We start from the raw sequence: 19,735 nt of genomic DNA, 5'->3' as shown, positions 1-19,735 counted from the left end.
AATTATGCAGGACATTGTAAAAGGAGAAGGGACTATTAAATTCTGGGGGGAAAAAAAGACATTAAGTATCAGCAGGAGATAACTTCAGTTGCTAGAGGCAGTATGGAAACCTCGGAAAGTGGCAGTTATGCACTGTCGTGAACTTCAAAGAGATGCTTCCACCATCACTAAGGGGAGCACCAGAGCTGACACTGAGTCAAAAAGGGCTGCCTCCCAGATGTAACATGTGTCACGAGTGGCTCCCCTCATCCCATGGGTCCCTGTGATCACCCCTATCTACTCCTGGGAGGAGAAGAAATGGTTAGCAGCAGAGGGGAATCAGGAAGCAGAGGGAGGATGAATAAAAATGCCAGACGAATGAGTAGCAGTCCCCCAGATTCTAGGAGCCACCGTGGTGACAGGAATATTTGATGAAGTTGCTTGGCCAATACTTCTACATCTCCCACCTGGCAGCCCTGGCCAAAACTGTCAGTCTACAGTGTGTCACCGGCAGCCAGTTCAATTCGTGCCAAGAACCAGCGGTACCCCCAGAAATCCATTCGTATGGAGCAATGCCCTTCAAGGACTTCCAGGTAGACTTTACTGAAATGACCAGGTTTAGAGGGAACAAGTACTGGCTGGTGATGGTCTATCAGACTTGGAATAAGTAAAAGCCTTCCCCATCAGGATAAAAAGGACTCCCAAAGTAGTAAAAATATTTCCCAGAGAAATCGTCCCATGGTTTCGGTAGCCACTGTTTTAAATTTGACAATGGGCTAGCCTTCATAACAGAACTAGGACAAATAATAAGCTAAAACTTTGAATAATTAATAGGCCTCAAAGCTTAGACAGGGTAAAGTGCATAAACAGTACCATAAGAGCAGAAATTGGTAAACTCTGTCAGGAAGCAAAGCTTAACTGGCAGGCCTTGCCACTGGTGTTGTTCAAAGGAGGCCTCTGTCAATTTTCTGCAATTAAGCTGGAACTCCTAAAATAACTTGGAAAGACTGAACTGAATAGACAAAAACCCTATAAAGAGTAACAAGGAAAATCTCCACCGGGGTAATTAACTGTGTTCTGTTTAGTCATTTGTGTCTTTACATCTTTTCTCTCTGGAAGATCAAGGGGACCAAGTATAGGTCTGGAATCAGAACTTGGTCCCCCTGAAACCAAGGTAGAAAGGACTTTACACCATCATTCTGACCACACGCACAGCAGTGAAGATGGAAAGAATCCTCATCTAGAGTCATCACAGCTGGCTGAATAGGGCTTCCCTGACCCTTGGAAAGCAAAGGTAATTTTTAAGACAATCAACATGCCCTGCTCCAGGCACATACTAGGAGCTGGCTGGTCAATGCATGGCTGAAGCCTGAGGAAACTCCTCGAGGGACTTATCTTAATTGGACTTTGAACTTTGGGCAAAGGGGGGAAATGTCACAGGGAAAAGTAAAAACTCATATGTATATTAGTGCACCACCATGGTACTATTAAGGCCTGAGTAGAGAACCCACCAAGAGTCACAGTCCCTAAAATCTCAGTGCTGAAAAGTAATTAATATTTGCACCTGCAGAAACAAGCTGATATTGAGACCCCAGATTAAAATATATTGGAGTCTCAAAAAGGGGGAATGAGAGATGATACCCGAGAAGGGTGAGATCTAGAAGAACAGGTCTTCTCAAGGAGACCACAAGGATACACATGCAGGGTCCTCTCCATGGTGACTCAGCTCATGGGTATTTGTAAACTTAACTTTCTGAAACTTGGAAATTTCCAAGTTTTGTGAAATCCTGTAGTTCTGTAGGGGCGGGAATGTCATCTCCTGCTTGATTCAAACTGGCCAATGAGAAGAGTACCTGTGGAGTGGAACTTTTTGACTGTCAATAAAAAGGGAAATACCAAGACAGTTGGGTAGCATGGCCATTTGGAATTTTCTATGCCGTAAGCTCCTGGCTGGTGAATAAAGCCCTTCCTCTTATAAACGTGGTGTTTGGTTGCTCTTTCTCTCCACTGGGCCTTGTATTCCTGCAACAGTTAAATAATTAAAAATATACAGTGGACCTTTGAAAAACATGACAGCCAATACACTACTATACCTATCAATTCTTCCATAATGTAAATGGCTTAAATTCTCCTCCAAGAAAAACAGGTTGGGTGACTGGATAAAAACAAACAAACAAACAAACAAAAAAAAAAAAACTCAGACCATATGTCTGTAGCCTACAGGAGACTAATCTTATCTCAAAGAAGAAAGAAAGACTCAGGATGAAAGGATGGGTCATTCATTTACAGGCAAATGAAAATCAGAAAAGCAGGAGTTGCCATCTGATTTGCAGATATAATTTGATTTAAGCCAACTAAAATAAGAAAAAACAAGGAAGATACTACGTATTTGTCAAGGGAAACACTCACCGTGAAGAGATTTCAATAATTAACATTTATACACCCTACCTGAATGCTCCTCAATTTATAAAGGAAAGACTAACTGACATGACTAATTTGATATCTTCCTGGAGTATAATTGTTGGAGATTTTAACACCCCTTTGGCAGTTCTGGATAGATCCTCCACGAAGAAACTAAAGAAGGAAACAATGTACTTAAACTTCACCCTGGGGAAAATTTACAGAACATTTCATGTTAATAAAACTGAATACACATTCTTCTCTTCATCCCATGGATCATCCTCCAAAGTTGATCATATCTTAGGACACAAGTCTAATTGTATCAAATTCAAAAGAATAGAAATGATTCCTTGTCTTTCTTGGACTGTGATGACAGAATAAAAATTGAACTCAACAGTAGGAGAAATCTTCATACTCAAGCAAAGTCATGGAAAGAATGATAGCTGGATTAAATATGAGATTAAGAAAGAAATCATCAGATTTGGCCATCAAAATAATAATGAAGACAGAAACTGTGGGATACTGCAAAGGCAGTCTTTAGAGGGAAATACATAGTATTAGATACCTTCATCAAGAAAACAGAAAGGGAGCAAGTCAGCAACTTATTAGGACATCTCAAGAAACTGGAAAAAGAAGAACAATCTAATTACAAACCCACCATATGAAAAGAAATAACCAAAATTAAAGCAGAATTAAATAAAATTGAAAACAAAAGAATCATTCAGTAGATCAGCAAAACAAAAATTTGGTTCTTTGGAAAGGTGAATAAAATCAATAAATCTCTGGCTAGACTAAACAATAAACAGAAAAGTAAAATCTATAATAACTTCTACCAGAAACAAAAAAGGAAATAACAACAGATAATACAGAAATTAACAAAAAAATCTTCAATGATTACTGTAATAAAACTCTATCCTCAGAAATATGAAAATGTGGAGGAAATGGACCAATACCTGGAAGTACGCCACCTTCCTAAATTCAACCAGAAAGAATTAGAGATTTCAAATAGACCTATATTCTGCACTGAAATAGCAGCAAGTATATAGACTCTCCAAAAAAAGAAAATCCTGGGACCAGATGATTTCACATCAGAATTCTACCAAATCTTCAAAGACGAACTAGTACCTACATTACATGATATTTTCCAAAACAAAGTTAAGGAAGGGATCCTCCCCAACACATTCTATGAAGCAAATACCACCCTGATTCCCAAACCAGGAAATGGCCCAACAAAGAAAGATAATTATAGAATAATACCATTAATAAATATTGATGCAAAAATATTCAATAAGATCCTATAAAAAAGAATTCAACAACATATTAAAAAAGTTATACACTACGTTCAAGTTGGTTTTATTCTAGGGTTACCAGTTTAGCTCAACATATATAAACCTATAATTATAATATGCCATATAAATAAAATCAAAAACCATATAATTCTATCCATTGATACAGAAAAGGATTTTGATAATATCCTTTCATGATTAGCATACTTAAGAAATAGGCTTAGAGGGGCTATATCTTACACTGATAGAGGACATCTACAGCAAACCCAAAGCCAATAGTATATTGAATGGAGTAAAATTGAAAACATTTCCACTCATATCTGGAACTAGACAAGGATGCCCACTGTCACCACTGTTATTCAACACAGTACTAGAAGTCCTAGACTTCTCAATCAGGCAAGAGAAGGGGATCAAGGTTATTCAAATAAGGACAGAAGAGGTCAAACTCTCACTTTTTCAGATAATCTTATACCTGGAAAACCCCAGGGACTCAAATATAAAGCACTTAGAAGTGATCAAGGGATATAACAGTGTCTCGGGATACAAAATCAATACCTGTGAATTAGTAGCTTTTATATATACCAACAATAGTCAAGCCAAAAATATGGTCAAGGACTCTATTCCTTTTACAGTAGTGCCAAAGAAGATGAAATACTTGGAAATATATCTAGCAAAAGATGTGAAACATATCTGTAAAGAGAACTATGAAACCTTGAGAAAAGAACTAGCCGAAGATGTTAACAAATGGAAGAACATACCATGCCCATGGCTGGGAAGAATCAACATTGTTAAAATTTCCACAATACCCAAAGATATCTATAGCTTCAATGCAATACCCATCAAAGCACCAATGTCAGACCTTTAAGATCTTGAAAAAATAGTACGTCAATTCATATGGAACCAGAAAAACCCTATTAGTAAATAAAATTCTTAGAAATAAAAAGAAATCTGGAGGCATCACGTTGCCAAATTTTAGGTTATACTCCAAGTCTATCGTGATTAAAACAGCATGGTACTGGCAGAAAAATAGAGATGTAGATATATGGACTAGCATAGAGTATCTATAAAGGAACACAGACACATTGTCATTTTTCCTTTGATAAGTGACAGATGGTGAAGGATATTCAGTTCTTTCCCACTTCAAAACAACCACAGCTCAACCTCAGAGAGACCCCAGGTGGACAGCCCATGTCTAGAGTTCTCAACAGATTGACCTGGACAGTACAATCACTGCCTGGTAGGGAGAGATCAAAGGGTCTCTTAATTCCTAGATAGTAGAAATCCACAGACAGTTACAGCCAACATACACAAGAGGATGGAGACTGCCCGCTTCTGTGTATGACCAATTCTGAAAAGATCACTAGCCACAGTTAGGACTAAGGCATCAGCACCTCCAGCCTTGTAAGTCTGAACTGGAAATCAGTTCATTTACCCTTCAAAGTCCAAACATGGTGTCAGTGCCCAGCCCTTTAAAGTCCAAACCAGGCATCAATGACTGCACCCTTTGAGAGTCCACACTCCCACAGGCAAAAGTCCCAACCAGGAGTCAGTGGCTTCACCCTTGAATGTCCAAATCACGGTCAGCACCCCCACCCATTAAACTCCCAATCTGAAGATTTTTACTTTGATAATATCCAAGTAATGTATTTTTGGTGTTGCTTCAATTGCCTGGAGGGTTCCCCTCATAAAGGATACTGCCAGGTGAATTTCTTCAAGGGTTTGCCCTGCACTCTCTCAAAGTATCTTTATAGTGTGATGTCTTACGTTTAAATCTTTTACCTAGATTTGTTGATGGCATCAAAAATTAACATATGAGTTCTCCTGAAGTCTGTACACACAATGCTGGTGTTAAATAGCTTAAACACTAGCACGCCTGAAAAAGCCAAGTTCTTGACTTGAGGCTTCATCAGAAGGTCTTGTTGTCATTGCAGTTGGCTGCCCAGTGGCCAAACATCTCTCAGATCTCACAGTACGGGCGTTCCTCACTCCCACTGCCATGGTGTGTAGAGTGGGGAGGGTCATCAGACATCTGTGTCTGGGTAGGAAAATCCTCTGTGCATGCAGGTCAAAGCAGTCACAAATGTCACAGAAGAGGCAAGACTTCTTCTTAGACTGTTTCTCCTGGTCATCACTGTCATAATTGTTGAGCTCATCCCCATTCCCATTGAGGGCTGCTTCTGACATCATCTCTACCTTCATCTTGAGATCTTGATTCTTCCTTTGAAGGTCCACTATTACTGAATTTAGGAAATCAATCTGACTCTCCTGGGCTCTTTCATCCTCTTCTGCCTGAGTATCAGTATTACCTGAGGAGCTGTTGAGCTGCCTCTTGTTTTCTTTGAGTTGAAGCTCCAAGTTCTTTACCTTGAGCTCAAGCTTCACCTTATCGGGCTCTAGAGACTGAACAACTGAATGCAAGGACTTGGCAGAGGCGTTTTCTCTCCTGAGCACTGTGACCTCATTTCTCAGTTTTTCCAGCTCTGCATCCTTTTCTGTGAGTAAGGCACTAGTTATACTGATGAATTTTTGCAAGGAGGCTTTTTCTTCATCTGCATCCTTTATGTACTTGGATTCTCTTTTTTTCATTTCTAACAACTGATTATTGAGCACAGATCTTTCCTCTTCCAGCTTTCGATGACTTGTGACTTTGTCTCTGCTTCTCCCCAGCTCCTCGGCAAGTTTAATGTTCTCTTCTTGCAATGCTGACTTCTGTGTACAGACTTCAGGAGAACTCATATGTTATTTTTTGCTGCCATCAACAAATCTAAGAAAATATTTTGTTCTTCACAAATCACACTTTAGTCTCCCCTTATAAGTTAGATTGATAAATTAAATAATTAGTAGGTGAGTTTTCACCTCTTATTTTGTTTTCTTAAGTTTGAAGACATTGCACCAGATGCCATTACATTCTTTGTCCCTCATAAAAAAAATCTCTACCCATACAATACCTTATTTAAAGTAACTAAATTATGCCGTTACTTTTCGTATTTGCACTAAAATGTTTCCAGGCTGCATTTGTATATTTAGGTTTTTGGTTAAGCTTTGACACTGGAATGAGTTGAAAAAATGTGCCATTTTGCATTTTAATCTACTCATTTAAAAGTATTTTATTCAAAGAAATATCTGAGCTTTTTTGCACTACCTGTTATCAGTAGTGCCTTTATTTCAGGCTTTATAATACTTAGGTGTGATTATAAAATCATGAAACAGGTAAAGGGAGGGGGAAGCCCCCAACTGCTGTGGGGACATTTTATAATCTATATGCTGCATCCGCTTTCTATACTGTGTTTTGTTTATTGGTTTTGCATAATTTTAGCCTATAGATACATGTATATATATTTATAAAAGCTATATTTTGGGAAAAACCATATACAATGTGTCTTTCTTTTCAGGTATTTACCTTTATGAAAAAGAAAACACTTAAAACGATCATCTGAACATAAAAGACCAGTCCAAAAAATAGCATCATAAGGCTTTGCAATTATTTTTTCCTTTTGTTTTCATTTTGTTTCTTTACCAAATTCTAATAACTGGAAGAAGTTTCTCCAAAACGTTTTTCCTTCTCTAGCAGATATCCCCAGCAATAAATTAATTTAATAATAAGCCAGTATAAAAAACCTAAATTAACCAGTTAATCTATAATCTTCCTTTACAAGTTTAACTGTTTTTAGATGAATGTATGATGAGAAATTCAATGTTAATAATTTTGGATTTTCTTATCACAAAAAATAAAATGAAGGACCTCAACCAACAGAACAGTTTGTCAGCCAGTTTGAATCTATTTATCTTCATTTGAATGTCTTTTAGAATATGTAAAAAGTAATAAAATGCATCTTCCATGCTACATGTATAGTAAGAAGTTCTATAATTGTATATATGCTTTTGACGTATTTTCCCCTGAAGATTATCAACTGTGTTTGACAAGTGAATATTAAGTTAATCTGTTAACAATTGAAATTTGGGGTTATAAACATAATAGGAGTTGTTTCACAAACAGAAAACATGTAAAACAGTATTGAAATTTGAGAAAAGAAGTGTTCTGTATCTACTTTAATAAACGGTTATGGTAAAAAAAAAAATCTTTTACCTAGTAAGATTCAATTTTTATTAATGGTGAAAGGTGTGGATCCAGTTTCAGTCTTCTACATGTTGCCAGCCAATTCCCAGCACCATTTGTTAAATAGGGAATCTTTGCCCCAATTTAAATTTTTGTTAAGCTTATCAAAGATCAAATAACAATAGTATCTGGGTTCATTTCTTGGTTCTCTATTCTGTTCTATATAGCTACCTCTCCATTTTTGTGCCAGTACTATGCTGTTTTGATCACTATAGATTTATAGTATAGTCTGAAATATGATAGCATGATTCCTCCTGATTTGTTTTTATTTCTGAATAGTGTCTTGGCTATTAGATTTTTTTTCTGATTCCATATAAAATTAGGTACTATTTTTCCAGATCTTTAACGTATGAAAGTGGTGCTTTAACAGGGATTGCATTAAATTTGTATATTGCTTTGGGTAAAATGTACATTTTAACAAAGTTGATTCTTCCAAGCCATGAGCATGGGGTATGTTTTTCCATTTGTTAACGTCTTCAGTTAGTTCTTTTCTCAGAGTTTCATAGTTCTCTTTATAGAGATCTTTCACATCCTTTGTTATGAATTCCCAAATATTTCATCTTTGGCACTACTGTAAAAGGAATAGAGTCCTTGACTGTTTTTTTCAGCTTGACCATTACTGGTATATATAAAGCTACTGATTTGTGAGCATAGTTTTTGTATCCTGAGACACTGTTATATTCCTTGATCACTTCTAAGAGTTTTGCAGTTGAGTCCCTGGGGTTTTCTAGGTATAAAATCATATTATCTGTGAAGAGGGAAAGTTTGATCTCTGAGCTTCTGCACAGCTATGAACACAGTAAGTAAAGCAAGCAGACAGCCCTCAGAATGAGAGAAGATATTTGCAGGTTATTTTTCTGACAAAGGCTTAATAACCAGAATCCACAAAGAACTTAAAATTATTAAGAAGAAAAGAACAAGTGATCCCATTTCATTGTGGGCAAGAGAATTGAACAGAAGCTTCTCTGAAGAAGGCAAGCAGGTGACCTACAGACACATGAAAATCTGCTCATCATCTTTAATCATCAGAGAAATGAAAATCAAAACCCCTTTGAGATATCATCTAACTCCAGTAAGAGTAGCCCACATCGCAAAATCAAAAAACTACACGTTAGTGTGGATGTGGAAAGAAGGGAACACTTCTGCATTGCTGGTGGGAATGGAGGCTAATATGTTACTTTTGGAAAGAAGTTTGGAGAACACTTAAGGAACTAAAAGTAGACCTGCCATTCCTTCCTGCAGTTCCTCTACTAGGTATATATCCAAAAGACTAAAAGTAATTTTACAACAAAGATATTTGCATCAGATTGTTTATTGTGGCTCAATTCATAATTGGCAACTCGTGGAAGAAGCTCAAGTGCCTTTGAATGGATTAATAAATTGTGGTATATGTATACCATGGAATATTATGCAGCCTTTAAAAATATGGAGACTTTACCCCTTTTATGTTTACATGGATGGAGCTGGAACATATTCTTCTTAGTAAAGTATCTCAAGAATGTAAAAAAAAAGTATCCAATGTACTCAGTACTATTATGAAACCAATTTATAATCACGCACATTTTCATATGAAAGACAAAACAGAAATATAGCCCAGGATGAAGGAGGGGAAGGGAAAGGGTGGTTGGAGGGTGGAAGGGTAAACAGTGAGACCTCGTCTATCATGCATATTGCAAGGGTACATATCAAATCCAAATCCATTCAGTTAACTAATGATTCCATCCTGAATCTGAGTCAAAGCATTCTATTATAGACATACTCTTATCTGACAATGTGAATGTTACTTTCTTTGCATTATTATCATTATTGCTTAATATTTTGATGTAGCAATTCTCTGATTCCTTTTCTGAATGTATTTATGTTCATTCATTCTTTACGAGGTTTTTGTTTCTAGTCCTTATCTTAAACATTGTTATTGTTATTAAATTTTAAGCCGTTTTAATTTTGTGAAGGCAAAAAAATGGAAACCTAATAAACACATGTATATTATGTAAAAATAAACAAATAAAAAAAGAATAACAGCTGTTTCCCTGCCTGCATTGATTAGATCTTCATTGGCTTTGTGTTGTATTGGATATGGACCATGCCATCCTCAAACTCAAGAGCTGCCCACTCAATGATACGTTCCCTTATATCATCTCCAGGTTTCCCAAATTTGGCTTTTCCATTTACATCTTTGTGAATTGATAAACACTCAATTATTTTCTCATTGTTTTTTCCCTTTATAAGGTGAGATACCTAAATCTGAGGAGTATGAATGTCTTCTGGAGCAAATGTGCCAATATCCACAATTTCTCCAACCTCTACCACTGTTATTGCTGCAGCTTTGCTCATTGGAAAATTGAAATTCCTCCTGATTTTCCTTAAAATTACATTTCCTGCTCATTCTGCCTTCCAGGCTTTCACCAACGCTAAAGCCCCTGTAATTGCTTCCTCCACAGTAAAGCACTGACCACTGAACTCCCTCACCTCTCTTGACCTGCTGGCAGTGATGATGCTGAAATCTTTTCTGTATTTGATTGGAATCCTCCTTCTTATACCAGGATCCCATACTTTGTGCTGGTGTTAAATACAGAAACCCCAGCCCCACCTGCAGGAATCCTCCCTGCAAGTGCACCCTGAGGTGTCAACTCTACTTCTAATTCACCAGATAAGTACTGTCATTCCAATTCTGCGTTTTCTCCCCACTGGAGGAGACCATACATTTTATCTGCTTGTATCGAAGTTCAAAGTTGTCAACCTTTGCATGGTTGCTAACTGCAGCTAGTCCTTTTACTCCAGTAAGGTTCTCTGGAATTCCACACAGACCAAAACCACCAATCAGAACTGTTGCACCATTGGGTTTGTGTTTTACAGCTTCCACTGGAGTACTGGTAGAAAAATTGCAAACACGTCCCTGGGACCAGGCACCCCAGAGGCATGGGAAGAGGCACAGAACCACAGCCCACAGGAGAGTAGTTTGAAGGCAGCCATCTGTGAGCTGGAGCACGTCTGAGTATGTCAGTGTGCCTGGCCCAGGTTGCCGCCAAGTCACTGGGAAGGAACCGCCTACCAGGTGCTTGAAGGTGCATCCAGTAACATCCTTGAGGCTGCCTGTACAAAGGGCCAGCCACACACTGCCTGCTGCTGGTTTATAAATAAGTGAGGCTGGGAGGGGTCCTCACTGGGGAGTGGAGGCTCTTGTCACAGTGTGGGCTGGTTGCAAAGGTTCATGGCCTCATAGTGGCCGGTTACTCTCCTGGATCTTGATGTGTTTGAGGCAGCTGTGCTGAAGTGCCCTTGGCCCTGCAGCCCCTAGGCCAGCCTTTCAGCTTTGATGGGGTGCAAATGGCCATCTTCCACTAGGTCAGCAATGATCCTTGGCCTGGGGTTCAGTGTCCTCCAGGGATGGGGTGGGGGTGTCCTGAGGGGCTTGCTACTTTTCCAAGCCATTGTGCTGTGAATGTGTGAGCTGAGGAGGGAGCATGCTTTTCTTCCCATGCCAGTGCAGCATTTTCAATTCTCAAGTTGACCTAATTTTTATAGACTGGACATGTACCACATGGACATACTGGTACAGTAGGCCAAGTGCCTTATGTTGACCATCTCTATATGCTGCCCAGTTTGCTATAGTCCCTTGGCTGGTCAACTTACAAAGGTTCTATAGTAGTTAAAGTGAACACACTGCCTGAAGGAATTTACATGTTCAAAGCAATCCGTATAAAAATATCAATGTCCTTGTTCATGGAATTAGAAAAAGCAATTCTTAATTTCATAAGGAACCAAAAAAGACAGAAAAGACAAAGCAATCTTCAACAAAAAGAAAAAAATTTGGAGGCATCACATTGCCTGACTTCAAATTATACTAGAAGGATATAGTGGCCAAAACACTATGGGACTAGTGCATATAAAAATAGTCATGTAGATCAATGAAACATCATGGTGAACGCAGAAATTAAGCCACATACAGCTAACTGATCTTTGACAAAATTGACAAGAAGATACACTAAGGAAAATTTGACACTCTTTCAACACTTGGTGTAGGAAAATTGAATTCTCATATGGAAAAGAATGAAGTTAGACCTATGTCCCCACCATATACAAAAATAAATGAATTAAACACTTGAATGGGAGACATGAAATTATAAAAATGGGAGAATAAAACCTGGGAAAACTCTTCTGGATTAGTCTAGGCAAATAATTCATGATTAAGACCTCAAAAGCACAGGCAATAAACAAAAATTTTAAAGTGAGACTCAATGAAACGATGAAGCTGCACAGCAAAAGAAACGATCAACCCAATTAACAGAAAACCTACAGAATAGAAGAAAACATTTGCAAACTATACATCTGACAGTGAACAAATATCCAGAATATACAAGGAACTCGAACAACTTAACAACAACAGAAAACTGTTACCCCCATTTAAACCCAGCCCTGGCCAAAAACTGCAAAAAAAATTAAAAAATAATAATAATAAATAAAAAAAGACAAAAGATTAACATGCCAGGGAAAATTTAGAGTAAAAAGAACTCTTATACACCATTGGTGGGAATGAAAATTATTGTAACCTTTATGGAAAACAGTATGGAGATTTCACAAGGAACCAAATTAGAACTACTGTATGATATAGCAATCCCACTTTTGGGTTCCTTTATCTTTTTATTAGATCATAACTGTGTACATTACTGCATTTATGGGGTACAATGTGCTGATTTTATATATCGTTTGGAATATTTACATCAAACTGGTTAACATAGAGTTCACCTCACTTATTCAATTTTTGTGTTTAGACATTTGTACTTTACTATTAATATATTTGGCATGTACCCTTGCAATATGCACAGTATGTGAAGTCCCACCAATTACCTCCTGCCACCTATCCACCCCACCCCCTACCCTCGCCCTCCTCTTCTCTCCTTCTTTCTGGACCACAATTGTGTTTTATCTTTTGTGTGAAAGTGTGGGTGATTATATATTGATTTCATTATAGTATTGAGTACATTGTTTTTTGTTTGTTTGTTTGGTCCATTCTTGAGATATTTTACTGAGAAGAATATGATCCAGATCCATCCCTGTAAACATAAAACTGGTAAAGGCTCCATCTTTTTAATGGCTGCATAATATTCCCTGGTATACATATACCATAATCCACTTTTGGGTGTCTTCCCAAAGAAAAATAAACCAATACATTAAAAGGACACCTGCACTAATATGTTTATCACAACATATTGCCATTATAGTAGCAAAAATATGGAATCAACTAGAGTGTGCATCAATGGCAGATTGGATAAAGAAAATGTGGGGTATATAAACAATGGAATACTATTGAGATGTAAAAAAAAAAAAAATGAAATCATGTCTTTTTCAGCCATATAGATGAAATGCAGGCCATTACCTTAAGTGAAAACAACTCAGACACAGAAAGACAAATCCTGTATGTTCTCACTTGTTAAGTGAGAGCTGAATAATACATGTACACAGGAGCAGAGTGTGGAACAATGGATTTTGGAAGGGGGAGGAAGGTGGAGGATAGGAGGTTGCTTAGTGGGTACAATGTGCATTGCTTCAGTGACATGTATATGGAAAGCTCTGACTTCACCACAATGCATTATATCTATGTAACACAATTGTACTTATACCCCATGAATACATACAAATAACAATAAGTGGGAAAGAGTTAAAAATACAGTAAAATTGAAAAAGAAGACATACTGACTTCTTCAGTTCTATACTCACCATAGGTGAGATAGGCCTAAAGCCGTCAGAATCAGTATCCTGAGCAAAATGTCAATTCTAGTATAAATCCAAGGAAAAAAGCCTCAATAGAAGATAAAGAGCTTTATGCAGTCTTTGTAAGTTGATCAGTGAGTGCTCTCCTTCTTGCATTTGAAATTAGTATGTTTCCGACAGTGTTTGCTAAGTCCCTTTAGCCAGATGTTATAAATTACCTATATGGCTGCTCCCCTTGTGCTTCCCATTGTGCACACCTCCCTGAAGGGGGGTTTCCTTGTCCTTATTCCCTCAGGCAGGCAATATTCCAGACTTAGGTGCAATAAAATCCTAACCTGAAAGAAGGTCTAACGGGGTTTAAATTTGTCGAGTCTCAAAAATGAGTGTTGTCAGTTGAAAAAAAAATAGATGAAATAACCATGCGGTTAAACTATGAGTCTCTTACCTGAGAGCATATATATAGACAGAAAATGTGACAAGTCAAAAAATATTCAGGTTTGCAATAGATAAGGAAGTCTATAACCCCAAGCAGTAAGAATAAAATTCTGATCCTCAGATGTTTTCCTCTACTCAAAATCATAATTATAATTCATATTACTATGATGATTTATGTACATACATACTTTCAAATTAGTTATTTGTATAACATGTTTTTCTAGTACATGTACTAGCACGGCCATATTTGTATATTTTTAAAAAATCTTGAGTTATTTCTATTTCCATTTCCTAGATGTTTTGCGGCTTTAGAATCATGCTTCCACTTTTCTTGCACCCTTCAATGAACCTCAAAGTCACTATGTGGGGTACCAAAAAAGATAAAGATATTATTATTGAACTCAAAGATTTTACTTCCCTGAACACATACACCAACGGTTTCACTGACTGTGAATTAAGACTTTCTGAAGACTCCCAATTATTAAAAATAAAACTTCATACCTTGTATTTTTGGCCAGTGCCAGGTTTGAACCCACCACCTCTCGCATACATGGGGGCCGCACCCTACTCCTTTGAGCCACAGGCACTGCCCTCATGCCTTATATCTTTTATCATATTCCCAATGGTTGGAATTTATTTCCTTCCAACCTCAAAAACATGATCTTTTATTATGATTCCAATTTGCTGGTCATTGTGTACATTCATCTCTCTCATACGAGACCATATGAGTATGTGTATAGACATGGTCTTAATTTCTTTTCACATTACAAACAAAGTAATGGCAGCATACACATCTGCCTTTCAAAATTTCTGAGTAGAAGATGATGGAGGTTGACATATTTGGACATTAGCTCTTTTTTTGTTTCCAGATACGAGGCAAAAATAAAAATGGATGGCTTTCAAAATGATTTTTGAGCTAGTAACTTGATAATTTAACATGTATTTAACTTAAGTATATCACACACAAGAGTGCATAATTTATAAATATAAAACAGTGAATTTTTAAAAGAAAACACTCAGAAAACCCTTTACTATTGTCTCATATGTCTGCATGTGGTCATTATCCCCTTTCTAAACTTTAAAGATTTTACATTACTTCTATTGCCATAAATTATCTTTGCCTATTTTGAAACTTTACATAAGTTGAGTTACAGGAAGTACTCTTTGATATAAGGCCACTTATAATCAACATTCACATTTGTAGAGGTTTTTTTTTTTTGTATGTTACATGTAGAAACGGTATATTGATATTTTTACTGTAAAATGGTATTAAAATTTGTTTCTATGATTATACCATGATTTCATTTATCTTTGGCTTTCTCAGTAAGCAGGCTGAGAAATAAAGGCTTCAAATATACATATATACATATACATAATATTTCTTTTACTTTTTAAAGAAAAAAACTAAGAATTTTCTATGCAGATCTCAGTTTTCAATGCCTTTATTAAAAGGAATCCACAGACTAAAGAACTTTGATAGCTAACATTTTAAACATTAATAAAGGTTTATTTCTAGTTCTGAAAGAGCAAAATTATTGAGTGAAGTCATCAAATACAGAAGTGAATGTCAATGTAACAATAATTGAATGGGAGTAAATTAAAAATAAAAGGCATTATAAAATTTAAAGACACAACAGAAAAAACAAGCTCCTTTCACTTAATTTCATCTCTATCAAAACAAGAAAAAAAGACAACACATCTCAACCAAAGGTGTTGAATTCCAAATGTAGTATTTTCTCTTAATATAAAATGATAATTTGAAGAATTATCCTACACTTCATTCTGCCTCTTGTCTGGGCAACATTTCAGAATGGAAGAGAAAGACTTCAGTTCTTACAAGGCCAGGCCCGTGCTTGATTCGTCTCTATAACTCCATTATCTACCACAGCGTCTTTGCCAGAGTGTTCAATAAATGCTCTGAGTGAAGAAAAAAAGTGTGTATGTGTGTGGATATATACATATATATATTATATCTCCATATATATATATATACACACACACACACACACATATATATATACTTACATATTTTTTCCTTATACATGCACATACATACTAGGGAAAACTGATATAAGTATTTAAGCGTCTACTGTCAGCAATGGATATAAGACAATCTGCTTTTTATATTACTATAAAATTCTACTAATTCAGTATTAATCTGAATTTTAGTTATAATCTAATGATAATTTGATATTTCGCTCCATGTGGATCTCATTATAATTTAATAATTTTAGATTTTAAAATGAATGAGAATGCTTTAAGCACCTGTTTTTCTTATTATAGCTACTACCTGATCAGATCTAAAATTATTCTGGCTAGAATACAGTATATATAAACAAACATGTATTTCAGTGAGCCCTACAAACACTCATAGGTAGTTTAAAATTATTAATGGAACAGGCCCATTTAGGATTGGTGGAAATAGATAAATTCTAGCACCGTAATATTTATATTTTGAAGGGAAGAGAATTAGTACTATGTACCAGGCATTCAACACACAAAAATAGAATTGTGTTAGCCTTCGTGTCTCATGTTCCATAATCACTTTACTTATTTACTCTTCTAGACCTATCTAGAAAGCTCAATGTTTTCATGTTTAACTGCCCCTTGAAACCAGCAAAAGCAAAAAGAAAACTTTAAGACCACCAGAAAATCTAAAATACAGTAAATGAGTACTATAGTAATACTCTTCTAATAACATGAGGACTACTAAGATAATTTTCAGATTTAAATGAGAAATTTCATTCTAAAATGAGGATAGAAAGGGAGAATACAAAACGCAATTATTAAAAAACATGAACCTTGATTCAGATATAATTGTTCTTTCAACAAGATCTGGACACTTTAATTTAAAATTAACTAATAAATCTCAAATATGTATTGTTTTTAAGATTATTTTGTTTAAAAATAACACATTGCAGACTTGGTTCCTCCCCCTCTGCTGGAAGCTCCAGTGCTTTGTATTCCTTCTGTATTCCTTCATTTTTTTTTTTATTAGTATTAGATCATAGCTGTGTACAGTAATATGATCATGGGGCACCATACACTGGTTTTATAAACAGTTCGACTCATTTTCATCACACTGGTTAACATAGATGTTGGTGTGGATGTGGAGAAAAGGGAACACTTCTACACTGCTGGTAGGAATGCAAATTAATACATTCCTTTTGGAAAGATGTTTGGAGAACACTTAGAGATCTAAAAATAGATCTGCCATTCAATCCTGTAATTCATCTACTAGGTATATATCCAGAAGACCAAAAATCACATCATAACAAAGATATTTGTACCAGAATGTTTACTGAAGCCCAATTCACAATTGTTAAGTCATGGAAAAAGCCCAAGTTCCCATCGATCTACGAATGGATCAATAAATTGTGGTATATGTACACCATGGAATATTATGCAGCTTTAAAGAAAGATGGAGACTTTACCTCTTTCATGTTTACATGGATGGAGCTGGAACATATTCTTCTTAGTAAAGCATCTCAAGAATGGAAGAAAAGGTATCCAATGTACTCTGTATTCCTTTCTATCTAATAAATCCTATCTTAAAACTGAAAAAAGAAATAACACATTTTAGAATTAAAATTCCCATTGTGCTAAAAGGGAGATTGGGAAGGCCCTGAGAGGCCAACTAAGGTCTGTACAACTGGATAGAAGAAGAAATTGGGTTGACTCACCAAGCTCTGTCTCCTTAAGCTGGACCCTGGCTTTGCACACGCCTGTCCCAGGCACTGTGGGGGAGCTATGCCTCATCATAGGGGTGGAGGCTGAGCAATCAGCAGCCCAGAAACCTTTTGGAAGGATTTTCTGAAAAGGAAGCCCAGGAAATGGACCCCTAGAGGTGACGTCACTTCCTAGGCAATAGACCCCAGCAGAACCTGCAACCCTGGGAACCAGAAACTCACATTCCAGAGACAGCTCCCTCCCAGCTCCTTTGGCAGGAGTTGTCCAAGGGATGTTACTGCTCTTTCCTGACTGCCCAAAGCCCTGGGCTCAGGAAGCCCTGATGGGAGTCTTTTCTAACACTGAAGGTCGTGGCTCAGCTCTCACCCCTGACATCTCAGATATTTTGGCAGGAAGGGCCCAAGATAACACAGGATGACCCAGGGCAGGCCAGGACAAATGAGACCACCTCTCTGATCTCACCTGGGAAGTCCCATCACATTTTTCTGTGAGAAGAAGTGGCCATAGGGGTAGCTGGTCCTAGGTGTGAATGGGCAGTTGGGGTTAGGGCCCTGGTGGCCCATCATGCTCATGCCCAGTCATGGCTGGCAGGTAGGGGTGCTGGGTGCTGCTCTTCAGTCCTAATGCTCTTCCTGAGCCCTCAAAGTCTTATTTTCCTTCATTCTGGGTTGGAGATCAGTACAGACTCAAATCTGTCTGTGATCTGCAGAGCAAAGGGTAACATGTGCAGAAGGAGCAGGAATGAAAAAAAAAAAAGGGATGAAGAATAAAGAAGGAAGAAGGAGAAATACCAGCAGACAGAGCCATCACTGTCATGCCTCCTGGACCAGCTGCAGGTCATCGTGCTGGCACAGCTCCAGGCAGGAGACTGTGCAGGAGCTGACTAGGGGGTCACCATCACCCACAGCATCTCCTTGGGTGAGAGTCAGATACACCACACAGCCACCAGGAGTCAGCTCTGGCTCAGCCTCCTGCCAGATGCTATCCTGGAGATCTTAGTAACTCCAAGGTGTGGGGGAGTGAGGAGAATGTAACTAAATGTGTATTGTTCATTTGCATTCATTTTGAAAAGGAAACAAACAAACAACAACAACAACAACAAAAAGACACAGGGCAGGAACTACAGGAAAGCCATCTTAGGGGAGGTTTCATTTTATTTTATTTTTATTTTTTTTTTATTAAATCATAGCTGTGTACATTAATGTGATCATGGGGCACCATACACTAGTTTCATAGACCGTTTGACAATTTTTCTTCACACTGGTTAACATAGCCTTCCTGGCATTTTCTAAGTTATTGTGCTAAGACATTTACATTCCGCATTTACTAAGTTCCACATATACCTTATGTGGAAAAAGGTATATTTTTAAAATGAAACCTCCCCTGCAGGGAGGTTTCATTTTAAAAATAAAGACATCAAGTTAAAGGGATTGGATGGGAAAGTAGCAGTGAGGGGCTAGGAAAGATGACACAATCAGTAATATTTTCCTACAGAGCAGGAAAGAGGGGAATATAGTTGGACAAAATCAAAGAGACAAGTTTTCAACTTAAACAGATTTGTCCCTCGTGGGATTTAATCCAATGATATTTGTTGACTTTGTGACAGTAACTTGAAGCATTTATTTAAATCACCAGGGTAGTAAGAGGTGAATCCATTTGAAAAAATTCATGGGGAATGTGAGAATTTACAAGATTCAAAAGTCTTGGGGCAACATCTGAAATTTTTATGAAGATAACAAGACATGTTAGGACACCAAATAAGTTTAAAGGTCATTGGGTGACTTGTGATGCTATAACTAAAACTGGCTGACATTCTAATGATGTTCTGTGACACAGCCATGGGAAGGGTGACATTTGGAGTCAGTTGGGACTGGAATCCTGATCACTGGAAATGGTGAAAATTGGAGAGGCAGGATAATTTTGTTCTTCTACGAGTATGTCAGATGCATGTGAACCTGAGCAGAGCTGGGGGTAATGTGAGAGTGGTGGAGATACTACTCTGGTGGGGGCACATGGGCATGAGGAGTGACCATGTGAGGATGTATTGATGAGACAGGGTCTCTGATGGTTCATTTCAATTGGGACACATTCATGTCATACATCTACTCAGTATCTG

General features: G+C 37.4%; 1 pseudogene; it reads right to left on the bottom strand.

The window, feature by feature from the left end:
* Positions 1-5,571: 5,571 nt before the first annotated feature.
* LOC128579551 (CAP-Gly domain-containing linker protein 1-like) lies at positions 5,572-6,401 on the bottom strand (annotated as a pseudogene).
* Positions 6,402-19,735: the final 13,334 nt, after the last annotated feature.

Source organism: Nycticebus coucang, unplaced genomic scaffold (genome assembly GCF_027406575.1).
Source record: "Nycticebus coucang isolate mNycCou1 unplaced genomic scaffold, mNycCou1.pri scaffold_65, whole genome shotgun sequence".
NCBI classification, from domain to species: Eukaryota; Metazoa; Chordata; class Mammalia; order Primates; family Lorisidae; genus Nycticebus; species Nycticebus coucang.
Note: the sequence above shows the minus strand (reverse complement) of the source record. Positions and strands in the feature narration are given on the sequence as shown.